The sequence below is a fragment of the Anguilla rostrata genome, chromosome 5 (genome assembly GCF_018555375.3).
Source record: "Anguilla rostrata isolate EN2019 chromosome 5, ASM1855537v3, whole genome shotgun sequence".
In the NCBI taxonomy this organism is placed as follows: Eukaryota; Metazoa; Chordata; class Actinopteri; order Anguilliformes; family Anguillidae; genus Anguilla; species Anguilla rostrata.
Window position 1 is genome coordinate 6,079,659 of NC_057937.1, and position 12,786 is coordinate 6,092,444.

General features: G+C 43.1%; 1 long non-coding RNA gene across 1 annotated transcript in view; it reads right to left on the reverse strand.

Annotated features, from left to right (window-relative positions):
* Positions 1 to 296: 296 nt before the first annotated feature.
* LOC135256077 (uncharacterized) overlaps positions 297 to 12,786 on the reverse strand; it is a 49,551-nt gene continuing 37,061 nt past the window's right edge. Inside the window, exon 2 of the long non-coding RNA XR_010330363.1 lies at positions 297 to 775. This is a non-coding gene — a long non-coding RNA (uncharacterized LOC135256077). The remainder of the gene's footprint in view (positions 776 to 12,786) is intronic.

Genomic DNA, 12,786 nt, shown 5'->3' on the forward strand with positions numbered 1-12,786 from the left:
CCCTGTTAGAGAAGACTTAATTTACTGTTTAACGACTGTAGTGTGATGCGTCACAATCAAAGGCTAACTTTTAAATTATTTCTGTACTTTATTGTGATTTTAATGTACTGTAAAGGGGACAGTTGATCTACTCCATTTTTTTTTCCAAGGCCAAACATACATCAACAGCTGCCATCCGAGCCTGTGCCAATATGAGACCAATATGGCAAGTGTCATATAATGAAGAATGCATGTGTGAGCTGGTACTGCCCTCTCTGAGGATACATATCATAGGTTTGAGTGTCACAGCACTGAAGAATGGGACCCCATTGTGATTTGAATTCAGAACGCATAACCATAGTAACACGTGAACCTTTTTACGTTTGCTACTGTCGTAACTACTGGTCATCAGGTCCGCCATGCTAGGTTTCTTAAAAGATTCCTCTCCATTCTGGACGAGGCCCCGTCCGCTACTGTGTGACGTACAGTATGCAAAGTGTCGCTAGACCCGTAGCAGCGAGACCCTCGAACGTCGGGCCGTCGTGCTTCGCGCTGGCGTCGCAGTTCGCCTCGAACTTTTTCTGATGAGTCGCTCGCCGCTTGCGTGAGAATCGCCGACGTGGCGGAAAAAAACAGGCCGCGATGACCTCGGCGGCGAGGAAGAAGAAACGCTGACTCACCGCGGGACTGAGAGAGCGCTGTCCGGCGACCGTCCGCCGCTCGCTGGCGATGGCGGATTCAGACGAGGGTTCATCATCGCGACTTAATCCCAAACGAAGAGTCGGATTCCTTTTCGCTGCAGAAGAAAAATAGCCAACAGATCATTCCTCTTTATTTATCCTCTTTATTTCTTTTTTTTCCTTTTTTGGAACCCGTCACAGTCAAGTTGTTCATTAACATAAAGAGTAATTTATTATGGCGTCATATGGCCAGACAAAATGGAACTTACTCGGTGTCTAGCTGGATCGAAATCCCATTTTTCCCCATAGTGCCCCATTTAATCTTCTATTATGCTATATCCTAAAAAAAAAATCTAGTTATATTTTATTCATAACACATGACTGAAAACCGCACGCACGCTGAAACGTGTACGAGCTAGACGTTATTCTGTTTGTACAACGTTACATGCAGATGTGCAATTATTCAGTGACAAAGCTGGGAGAGAAGAGGCTTTGACTTCAGGGATTTGGATGGAAGTGTGTTTCTGGTTCCCCGACAAGCCCGTATGCTATCTCTCTGGCATCAGAAAACTGTTGTTGTGTGAACACAATGAAAACCGTCACTAAGTACTAGAAAGCAAAGGTTCTCAATGCAGACATTAGTCTGGATTCAATCAACATCTGTCCTTTACTGCAACTCACACACAAATGCAAGTGTTCTTTTTTCCCTTCAAAACAATTTGGTAAATTCAGTTTATCACCAAAACAAACAATAAGAAGTATACATTGTTGAAATAAAAACTATAATTTTAAAGTAAAGTTTAAGTACAAATTTTCATCGGATGCATTGTTTCTGCTAATGTTTCAAAATAAATCTTGCGGTGTGTTATTTCTTCTCTCACACATCTACTCAGATCATCTCAATAAGTGCATTATTAATTTACCGAAAGAAGAGATTATGTAGAGTGCTTTTCACGGAAACGAGGGCTCTGACTGAGTGCTTGGAGGGGTGAGTACAAACGCGGAAACACATGGCACTTGTTTACGTCCAGCTGCACCAAGCTGAGGGCCAAATACAATGGGTGGGATTCAATCAACATTCTTAACTTTAATGTAACGGTTTGGGATTCAACTGACTTTGCTGAACAAATTTTTTTTTAATTATATTTTTCCACTCACAAACACAGTTTGGTGAATTCTCTGATGATTGCCAAAATGAGCTTGCGAAGAAAATGCCCAATGCGAAACATGCTTCTTGCTCTAAAAGGCCCCAACACAGTGTTTCCTCAATTTATTTCATACATTTAAACCAAAACTATCAGGATGCTGTTGCCATTCCTGTCCAAAATTTGCCATCAGATTTCTCGTACATTGCTGAGGTGTGAATTCCGGATTAATTCAAAAACAGTTTCACAGTTTCACAAGTATAAATAACATCCGTATATCCGGGGAATTCTCAATGCATATGCTAACCCTAGCTAACCATAATTTAAGAACCATTCTGGCAAATAATGAGAATTTTATATGAACTTAATTTAATTCATTTATAGACATGTTTGGCTCACTAGAGCATCATTATGGCTAAAAACACTAAAGTATATAAGTCTCATCGCAGTCTAATGCTCATCATAGCAAACAAACATGGTTTTATAGCGATTAGAGAATATCATGTAGAATTACTATAAAATACAGTTTAATGTTGATTTTCTGTGGACACAACACAACCTTTCGTCTGTTTTAGGCGTAGCGTTTGAGCTTTTGGCTTAATATCCTGACACAGTCAAGTTCATCTGCCTGGCAATTGCTTGCACCACTGATGCAAAGCATAGACATCTGTATATTCATACCAATTTTTACAGAGAAATCAATTTTTTTCCCAAATATAATTTTTTGACACCCCTCGCGACACGTTTTGACTCTCATTACAGGAACAGGCAGAGTGTCTTGTGAGGTGGAGAAACGCCACTCAAAGGCGTCTCCGTTCCGGTGATTGGGTTTTTTTGCTTTGCGGTGGGAAAAAAAAAAAAAAAAAAAAAAGTGGGAGGGGCCCACCCAGCCCTAAGCTGACGGGGATTGAACTGCACTCCAGACAGGTTTGCAAAGACTCGCTCCGCTGAGCCCGGAAGATTTGATAAGGGTGTTTAAAAGCTCTGGGACGGGATTAGTCGGGAGCAACAACAAATCGGCGCTGTTAGCGAGGGTGCGGAAGCCCCGGTCGGTCGGATGCAAATGGTAATGATCAGGGATGGAGACGAGGCTACGAGGCGAGGGAAAGCCCCCCCGAGGAGAGCGCCCCCTACAGGAGGTTGCGTAGAAGCACAAGCTCAGCGCTCCCGGCTGATACGCTAGGAGCTCGTGGGTACTTTTTTTTTTTTTAATGAAGAAGCAAAGCGAGGCAAAAGTTAACGGTAGTTTTAGAAAAAATGTACACAGCTGTGATGAGGTTGTGATAAGACAGAGAGGACTAACAGCCCAATCAAATGAGTCACCCTTATTATAAGTGGGTGGGTGTATGTGTGTGTGTGTGTGTGTGCAATTGTCCAAATTCACTGTTGCAATTGCTTGTACTTTTCTTGATAACAATCAAAACATTTACACCAATATAAGATCATGCCACATGATCTTGGTCAGAGGCAAACACTTCATACGTGAATGTGCTGAAGGGGAGAAAAACATTCTGAATTAATCCTCGCATTCCTAAAAAGTCACTGTCTTAAGAAGGCCCCCGGAAGTCCAGTCTTTGGCCCATCTGTGTGTTATTCTCTCATATAAGCATTGCCAGGCAGAAAACGGCTAAATTTATCTGCCTTTTATTAATATCTGTGTGTGCGTGTGTGTGTGTGTGTGTGCGTGTGCGCGTGTGTGTTCATGTGGACACAGGAATGCCAGTACTTTCCCCAGGCCAAAGTGGATTATTGCTCTTATATTCTGAAGCAACTGCTCCACACTGTTCGCCAATATCAAGTGAGCAGCAAGGTCCCCTGGGAACGTGTTGTTATTTGCGGTTCCTCAGAACATTCATTTATTTGTTCAACTCTTGCGAGAAAAAGTAGGCCGTCAGTTAAGCGTTAAAGAATTTAATTGTGCGAGATTTGTACGGAGGATGTGCGAAAGTCACTCTGCTCGCACAGAGCCAAACGCGTTAGCGTGAGCAGTTCGATGTGCTCGTGTCGTTTTAATGACTTGATCCGAACATGCACACGCTACTCCCCCCCCCCCCTGCTCGAGAAGAAGAATGGCCCTGGTGCAATATAATCAACGCTGAAACCGGGCTCGGAGACCGCGGTGCGTTCACGGGGGCCAGTTCTGCATGTGCTGGTGCGTAATGAAGAGAAAATCGCCCGAGATGAATTTGTCAAAAGGGACACGGATGCTAAGATCCTCTCTGTGCTAAACACGCGCTTTAAATCTGAACAGAATGCCCCGTGAATAAATCTAATTTTAGTGGCAGGAGAACAGAAAGCGTGTGAAGGGACTGCGTAGATATGAATTTCTCGCAGTTCTGCCGCTAAGATCTCCTCGCAGGAAAAGATTCACTGCAAATGTTAAATATTCTGTCTGCTCGATATAATTTATAGAAAGCACATTAAGAACGCGCAATAAATAAGAACGCGTAATCTCGGCGGCATCGAGCCCTGAGCCAAATATTATTATTTAAGCAGTTAAATAATAAAAGAACCAATAAATACAAAAACAAATAACGAGAAGATTACAGAATTAGTCTCTAACGTGACTAGCAGTGGAGGGCCTGTGGCTCGAAACCCTTGAAGAATACATGGATAAGCTGTCGGAATTCATATTCTGGCAGGAGTTCCCAAGGCAACAAGATTAAACGTGCATCATTCCGAATTCTGAGACGTTCCCGCACATGGAAAGAGAATTCTCCATTCTCAGTGCACAAACAGGCGACTGATGTCATGTCGTGTGGCAGTAAGTTTTATAAATGAAAATACTATACATGTGACATTTTTGTTTTTCAAATTGAATAAAAAAAGAGCTTGTTTCGTGCATTGTGCTTGAATCCGACATGAATTCACAGATTCCAGATTCTATGCAACACCCCACCGATTTCAAAAGGCAGGTAGTCACCCCAGACGGGGGGGGGGACGGGGGGGATGGGGGGGGACGGGGGCGGGGGTGGTGGGATAAAACGGTCTTGCGTCTGTGAGTCAGGATCGAGTGAAAAGTCAAAGAGAAGTTGTGTTGAAACAGTGGTCCTCTCGAGGGGCGTGGCGAGCTTTACGGCTCTGCGCGGCGTCTTTAAAGGCCTGCGCTTCTAAACCCCGGGATATACTTTTAACTCACACGGGAGGCCCGTTGTTCTAGAGGATTCCCACATTCTCACTTTTAACCCCCAAAGCGCCACTTATCGCCCAGCCCCCCGTCAGCCGGCATTTACAGCTCATCTGAAGCTGCTAAAGGCACTCTGGGTAGTTAGCGGCCGTAGTTAAATAAATCTTTAAATTGTAATTTTCTATAATCGTTAAAGGTTTTTGGAATTTGATGAGGAAAAAAAGATGTGGATATTTGCAGATTATGCGCACTGTGAAAGAGTCCTAGTTTTTGATGTAATCATGATGCAGAAATTTGCATTCAATGCCACACATTTTATGCATTTATCAGATTTTTAAAACCTGCATCATGCAAACCATTTTAATTTTTTTGAAATATTCAGAAATAGTAGATATAAATCTGTATTCATAAACATTGTATTTTTCCATTTTATATACTCATTCATCTATTTGATTGCATTTAAAGCTACATTATTGAAATATGTAAGATGTGTCGTTTACAATTCAGTAATGCAAAAATAAAAATAAACAAATTAAAATAGTAATGCCTGTCCCCTCTAAAATGCCACGGTTATCGTTCAGTAGGGAAGAACATTCACAAAATAGTCACTGGCTTTCCTGCAGTACTGTGTATGGCCTGTAGGGTGTAAAATAGTCACTGGCGTTTCTTTAGTACTGTATGGCCTGTAGGGTGTAAAATAGTCACTGGCTCTCCTGTAGTACTGTGTAGCCTGTAGGATGCGGTAACTAACATATAGGCACAACAGGCAAATCCCAGTTAGTAGCAAAGCACAAAATGTGAAGAGCTTTAGTGGAGGAACCAGGCCCACGATTCCCCTGAAGCTTGTGTCTCAGCCCGCAGCCCAGACACAGGCACCTCCAGGGGAAGCATCTCCAGAACAAGGACCTCTTTCAGAACCCCAGGAGCGGTTTGCTATCGTTGGGCTTCAGACGTCTGGCTCTTTAACGCCAGCCCCGGCACAGAACGTGGCCGTAGAAAGGGGTCCGGTAAACCGAGTTCACACAAAGCCACACCCACAAATGTGAATTTTACCGTAAAAGCCAATAAAATAGTGAAGGGCACGAAACTGTATACAGCTGAATGGTAAATAACTGCATTAGTTACAGTCAAACACCATAACACATTCAACATTTGTTAGATATACAGCCTGCTACCGTAGGCTTAACATAATAGTACTGCTATTTATACAGTAAAGTTCTGGCAACCCAGTGGCCAGTATTTTACTGTAAAAATTTCCTTTTTTTTTTTTTTCTACGTGTGGCTCTTAGACTTGAGCAACAGCACATGAGTCAGTGGTGTGTAACGGCTGTTTTGAGGAGAAAGCAAACACAGAGGCAGATGACGGATTTTTAAATCCACCAGTGTTTGTATTTTTTTCTTTTTGAGCATGTGTACGTGTAATTTCATACTCTATTATTAAGTCCCTGTTGGACATTATGGAAAACATCAGTTTGCCTCCGCTAACCGTGCGGAAACTCACCAGGCATCTCAGAGGAGAAAGACGTGAAAGGCGGGGAACTGTCAATCACGCGAAAACAAGCAACTGCGAAAGGAACTTTACCAGACAGACCACACACGTTTCGGCTAAGTCCAATCTGAGCCTCGGCAAATCTCAGCACCAAGAATTGCGCTCTCTCACGTGAGACGACACTGCTCATTTTCAACATTCCCAACTGGATCTTGAAAATGAACCCCCCCCGGCCCCCTCCCTCCATCCCTCCAACCATCCATCCATCCATGGTACCGGTGGTACTGCCAGTGGTGGTGGGGGGGGGGGAAAGTATAACATTTCCCCACTTAATACAGGCCTGGAATTACGCAGCCAAGCAGGAATGTGTGCAGACGGTACGTAGGCACGTTTTTTAAGGAGCGCCGAGGCTGTGGTTGGCACCTCCCCGGGTGCGCGTGCCCGCGGCGGGGTCCTCGGGGTCCGGGCTGGGCCTGGCACCGCGGCGGTAGCGCCGTATTCCGACGCCGAGCCTGGCCCATTTCCCAGCAGCCCCCTCTGCGCTGCGGCTTCCGCACACCGGCAGCGTTATTTACCCTGGCCGCCCTGCTCTCCTTTCCAACCGACTCCTGCCTCGCCCACCGCTGCGGAGGTCACAAGCACGCAACTGCACACGCCTGGTCACAACTGCTCACGACTGCTCACGACTGCTCACGACTGAACACCGTCAGCTTGACCATGAGACTGCACGCGCCTGGTCACGACTGCTCACGACTGAACACCGTCAGCTTGAGCACACGACTGTACGTGACTGTTCACGACTGGTCATGACTGCACACCATCAGCATGAGTGCATAACGATATATGAGTGTTCATGACTGTATGTGACTGTATGCCATCAGAACAAACACATGACTATACACCGTCAGTAAGAGCATGAGCAAGCAACTCCTCCCCGACTAGCCTAGTTTAACTGAATTTGCACACAAACACACAATATGGGAAATATGGGTAATTCCATTGTGAAATAGGTGCTTAAAAATAAAATTGAATATATGAATATGTTTTCAAATGCATCATTAAGGTGTATATTTAAATGAAATGATATGCCCCTTATTCCAAACAATTTGCAATTTGTCCCAAAAAAACCGATTACGCAACAACACACAAAATGACGCAAATTAATGCAATACAACCACACACACACACACACACACACACACACACACACACACAGATATATATATATATATATATATATATATATATATATATATATACACACATACACATACACAGACTATTATGTTTGTTATACTATGTTTCTTTATGAATGCCTATTCAGAAACTCATTATTAAATTAACTAAATGTTTGGAAAACAATCATAAACTTCCTTAATATAATTTATGTATTATGATGCTTTTATTTTTCCCATTCTGAGACCAGACCATGAACCTTTATGAACCTTTAATTTATTCATACATTCGTCAAAAATAATCACATTATTAACAACAGGAAATTCAGAAAAAGAAAAAAAATAAGAAGAAAAAATAAAAACTTTTACCACCAAGAGTTTAATCTGAGAAGATCCAAAGTAAATTCCCTGTAAATAATATGAAAAGCTCTACAACAGATGTAGAAAAGACGGGAACATTTCCTGTGTTTAACTACCCATTATCACCAGGAAGCCCCTTCATGGCTTTTAATGGTGGTACTGTAGTTAATAATCACACACTTCCTTATATGGGCAGAGAGGTGAAGGCATCGTTCTCTTCCAAATAAGAAGGCAGTCACTCTTTGAGAAATATGATTAAAGGAGCAATCTCTTCCTAAAACAAGGCCGCTGCCATTCTTGACGCAGCAGAGCTCGCTCTCAGACGTGAGCCCCTGGTTATCTCCCTGGCTATTTCAGGATGCTTTTTCTTTAATGAACGAGAGAAATGGCAGATAATTTGAGAGCGCGTAACAAGGGAGAGATTGCCAGAGTACACAGGCCCTTCTTGCTTGTGCAACCACACTGCTTGAAAAGTTCCCTGCTCAAACGCTTTTCAGCAATTTTGTATAAACTTGCCTTTAGAGGGTTTTTCTTATTATTATCATTTAAAAAAAAAAAAAAAAAAAACTTTTTTCTGTTTTTCTGAATGGAATTTCTGTAGAAAGCCCAACTTCCTGTAAGGGCGGGGCCTCTTCCTGCAAATCCTTGTTTCTGACGGTCTGAGACCAGGAGAATTTACTGCGCTGAGCAGAATTGGGACGTTTAGACGTCAGTTGAGATCTTGCAGGATTGTGCTGCTGCTACTGTTGATTTTTGTGCTTGTGGGGTCAGGGGATGCTAAGAGGCAAACAGAGATTAGCCTAATGAAACCCATTTACTGCTACTGCCCCTACTAATGCATTACTTCTTAATGAACAACACAACAAAGAAACAAAAACTTTAAAACTTCCTTTCTATAAAGGCATTACGTAATCTGTTTCCAATCAGTCTGCACCATGTCTTTATCATCGTTAAATTTGCAACAGGACAAATTATTATAGAATTAAGCAGAACAGAAAATAATTGAACAGAACAGAACAGAACAGAACAGAATAGAATTCGACAAAAAATGTATTTATTGTCCTCCAGGAAGAGCAAATTAGCCTTAGGCTTCAACTCATATCATAAAATATGAAATAGTACGCTGGGAAAATGACCAATTCTGTCTAAAATCATGTCATAAATGTCAACACTACACTTTTTCCTACATTTATAGCGATTCAGCGCAACACAAGGCTTGTCAAACAGGCCTGTAAAAAAAAAAAAAAAAAAAAAGATAAAAGATGACAGACACACACTTGGGACAAAAGAATTAATACTGTGGGGGGGGGGGGGAAGAAGACGTTGTGCGTCCATATCTCTACTTTCCACGGAGTAGGACGAGGCGGGCCTGCGAGCGTTTAAGCCACATCGATTAGACCCCCAGGACGACCCGCCACCCCTCCAGACGGCCCAGAGACAGCTAGCGGGCACTGAAGACGCATTACGTACGTGGTTTTTTTTTCTTCTTTTTTTTTGCGGGAGCTGTTGCGCGCAGCTCAAGCCTTAATGCACTCCCAATTAAAGCAGCTCAGGACACTAATGCGGCCCGATTGCCCCCTGATTAGCCGTAATCGCCGCTAATGGCCCGGGCACCACTTAGAGCGGCCGCCGGGCTCCTCGAGGTGTGGTCTCTGTTGTCGGGGGGGGGTGGGGGTGGGGGGGGGGGGGGGGGGGGGGGGGGCTGGGGGGCCGCTAAGCCCAGGCAAGTTTTTTCCTGCAGGGACTTAGTATGCTGTCGCCGTGAGGTGAGCGAGAAAGAGAGAGAGCGAGAGGGGGGGGGGACAGAGAGAGAGAGAGAAGGACAGAGAGAGAGAGAGACAGAGAGAGAGAGAGAGAGAGAGAGGGATAGAGAGACAGATAGAGAGAGAGAGGGGGACAGAGAGAGAGATAGAGAGAGAAAGAGAGAGGGACAGAGAGACAGATAGAGAGAGAGAGAGAGAGAGAGAGAGTGTGAGTGTGTGGCTGGCTGGCTGGCTCTGAGAGCAGGCCCCTGTGGACTGAGCGTGCTCAGACTGGCTCTCAGAGCAGGCCCCTCCAGACTGAGCGTGCTCAGAACGACAGGTGTGGCAAAGCAGAAGGTGTGTGTGTGGGCTGAGGGGTGGGGTGTCTCATAATCCCTAAGCCCCCACTCCCCCCCCCCCCACCCCCCACAATTTTAATTTATTTTATTTTTTTTAATGAGTGTTCATAACCACATATGCTCATAATCATGTGAGCCTTTTTATAGTCCACAGTTGTTCAGTTCACAAAGTGTAAACTACATGCCACACACACTCACAAGTTCAAGGAAAATCATAAACACACACACACACACACACACACTCAAAAAAAATCATAAACACACACACAGACACATACACACACAAATATTTACGTTCACACATGCACACATTCACACACACACACACACACACACACTCTCACTTGCACATCTGCTAATAATACCGAAGCCTTTATTGATGGAACCTAATTCCTGGATAAATTTGCTAATGTTTTTTATGTGTGGCGTTTCAGAACTTGAGCAGCGGACGATATTCTCAGCCTGCTCCCCGCTGCGAGTCGCTCTGACTGACAGGCATGTGCTCCTTGCAGTGCGTATCCTCCGCAGTGGCTCGCATCCACCGCACATGCATAACAACCCCTGACACTTTCCTGGCCGGAGAAAAGTGAAAACTCATCGCGCTGCATACCTCATTTCAACATGGGAGTACATTCAGGCTACCCAGCGTCCCTTATGTTGCTAATATTTAATTCCTGTTCATTTCCAGAAGTGCACACTATACAGTTTTATGAAAAACCTGTCACCACCAAAAGTCCCAAGTGAACAATAAAGTGACACACAGAATGCCCCAAGGTTACTTTTTTTTAAATTTCTTTCTTTCTGTTAATTTCTTCAATTTAAATGCATGCAGTTATTCAGGAAAATTAGAAGTGGCAGTATTTCTTCCTTTAAAAACATTTCGTTAAATCTAGGCTTCTGAAGCACTACAAAGTGTTGCTGCTCTGAATGCGGCAACAGATCAGTGCTGTCCAGTAAAAACCGATCTGCTGCCCGTCGCAGGAGGAATTTCATCGAGACAGTAGGCACACAAATTTAGATTGCCCTACTTTTGTTGTTTGCCAGTGGATATAAATTGCGTTGTTATGATGAATAGTCGACCTCGCCGATGGAGGATTACGTAAAAACTGTTCAAACTTTTTTACCCTCTGAAACTGATTGCGGGATTAATTCACAGGACATATTTACTGAAGTTACCAGGCGCCACCTGCTGGCAAACAAGATGCACATACAGAGAGACTTCGGAGAGCAAATGTCGGAAACAAAAGAGTCGAAACTCATGGTGATTTCGGATCAATATACCGCCTTAACGAAGAAAATGTTTTGTGTAATGCATCGAAAATATATCATAGATTTCCTCATACATTTATACAAAAATAAAAAATAAACACACCCAACTGAATCCTTAATATAATGAATAGTGGGCTATAACGTGTTGGGGTTTGGAAATAAGACCGGACCTGTTTATTTTTATCCAATTGAATTCCAAGAGTGTTTTTTTTTTTTTTTAAATCGCAAATTCGCTATTGTATAACCAGTAAAAAATGTCTTTACATTTAATCTAGAGAGTCTGAAATGATTCTAATTGAATACATATTTTTTATTGGTTATGAAACGTGCGTATTATTATATTTTTATTATTGTCATTTTATTTTCCCCTTGTCTCCAAAGCAAACACTGCAATATAGCCGACGCCTCGACGTAGGCTACTTGCGCTATTGTGCGGAATGATCCTTTTATCCGAAGAAGAGCACCAGGCTTTCATATCAAAGAGTGGCTGCAGTGAAAGACTCATTCAACCGGAGGATTACCCTAATGCATATTTTTTTAAAAGGGGGGGGGAAGTCTGAAACCTTTGACGGCTGTTCTGTGTAAACATTGAAGTTGGTAGGAACATGTAACCTTTGAATCAATCATTTCCACCTCTGTTAAACACAAATTATTATTATTATTATTATTGAAGAAATAGATGATAAAGGAAATAATAAATCATATACTGTAATTTTGTCAAAAACAATTTGTACCTGTAATATAGTATTCTGCTGAACCTATCCTTAAAATGATGACTTTTCTGTGTTTAACTTTACAAATGAACAAAATATGGACAGTCCTTTAAATGAATTTAGACACATAATTTAAAATTTATATTTATAAATGAAACCTGAAATTCAGTTAAAAGCCTACGTGAAAGGTACTCACTAGCATGTGTGTGTGTGTGTTTCTGTGCATGTATGCGCATTTGCATGTGTACATGCTGGTACACACCTGGGTTTGACCATTTGTGCATTTTCTTTGTGTGTGCGTGTGTGTGTGTGCATGCTGACCTGTAAATACACCCTCATTAAATTCATAATTGCTGCCAAATCATTATTATTTGGGCTCGCAGGCCTATATGACAGCAGCTCTCGCAGTGCAAACGGAACAGCGTTTCAGTGGATCTGCGGACAAACACGGTGCGAGGACTGGACTTTATGACTCCATTATCCACAGCAGCGGAATGACTAAACCATGAAGAACTCTGGCGAACTGCTGGGCCTAAGCTCTCCCTCGTACGTGACCTCTCACACAAACTACCTCTGTCGCCTTTCGGTTCAAATGCAGCCGAAGCTTTCCCTATGCGCGTCGCCTTCCCCGGGAGCAACTTGCTGACTGCTCGCTTTTTCTGAGCAGCCACAGAACCAGAACCGCAGGTACTGCGTCAAGCAGACGACAGCCGGACCTTTGTCCCGTTCCACAGATAACCCCCAAACG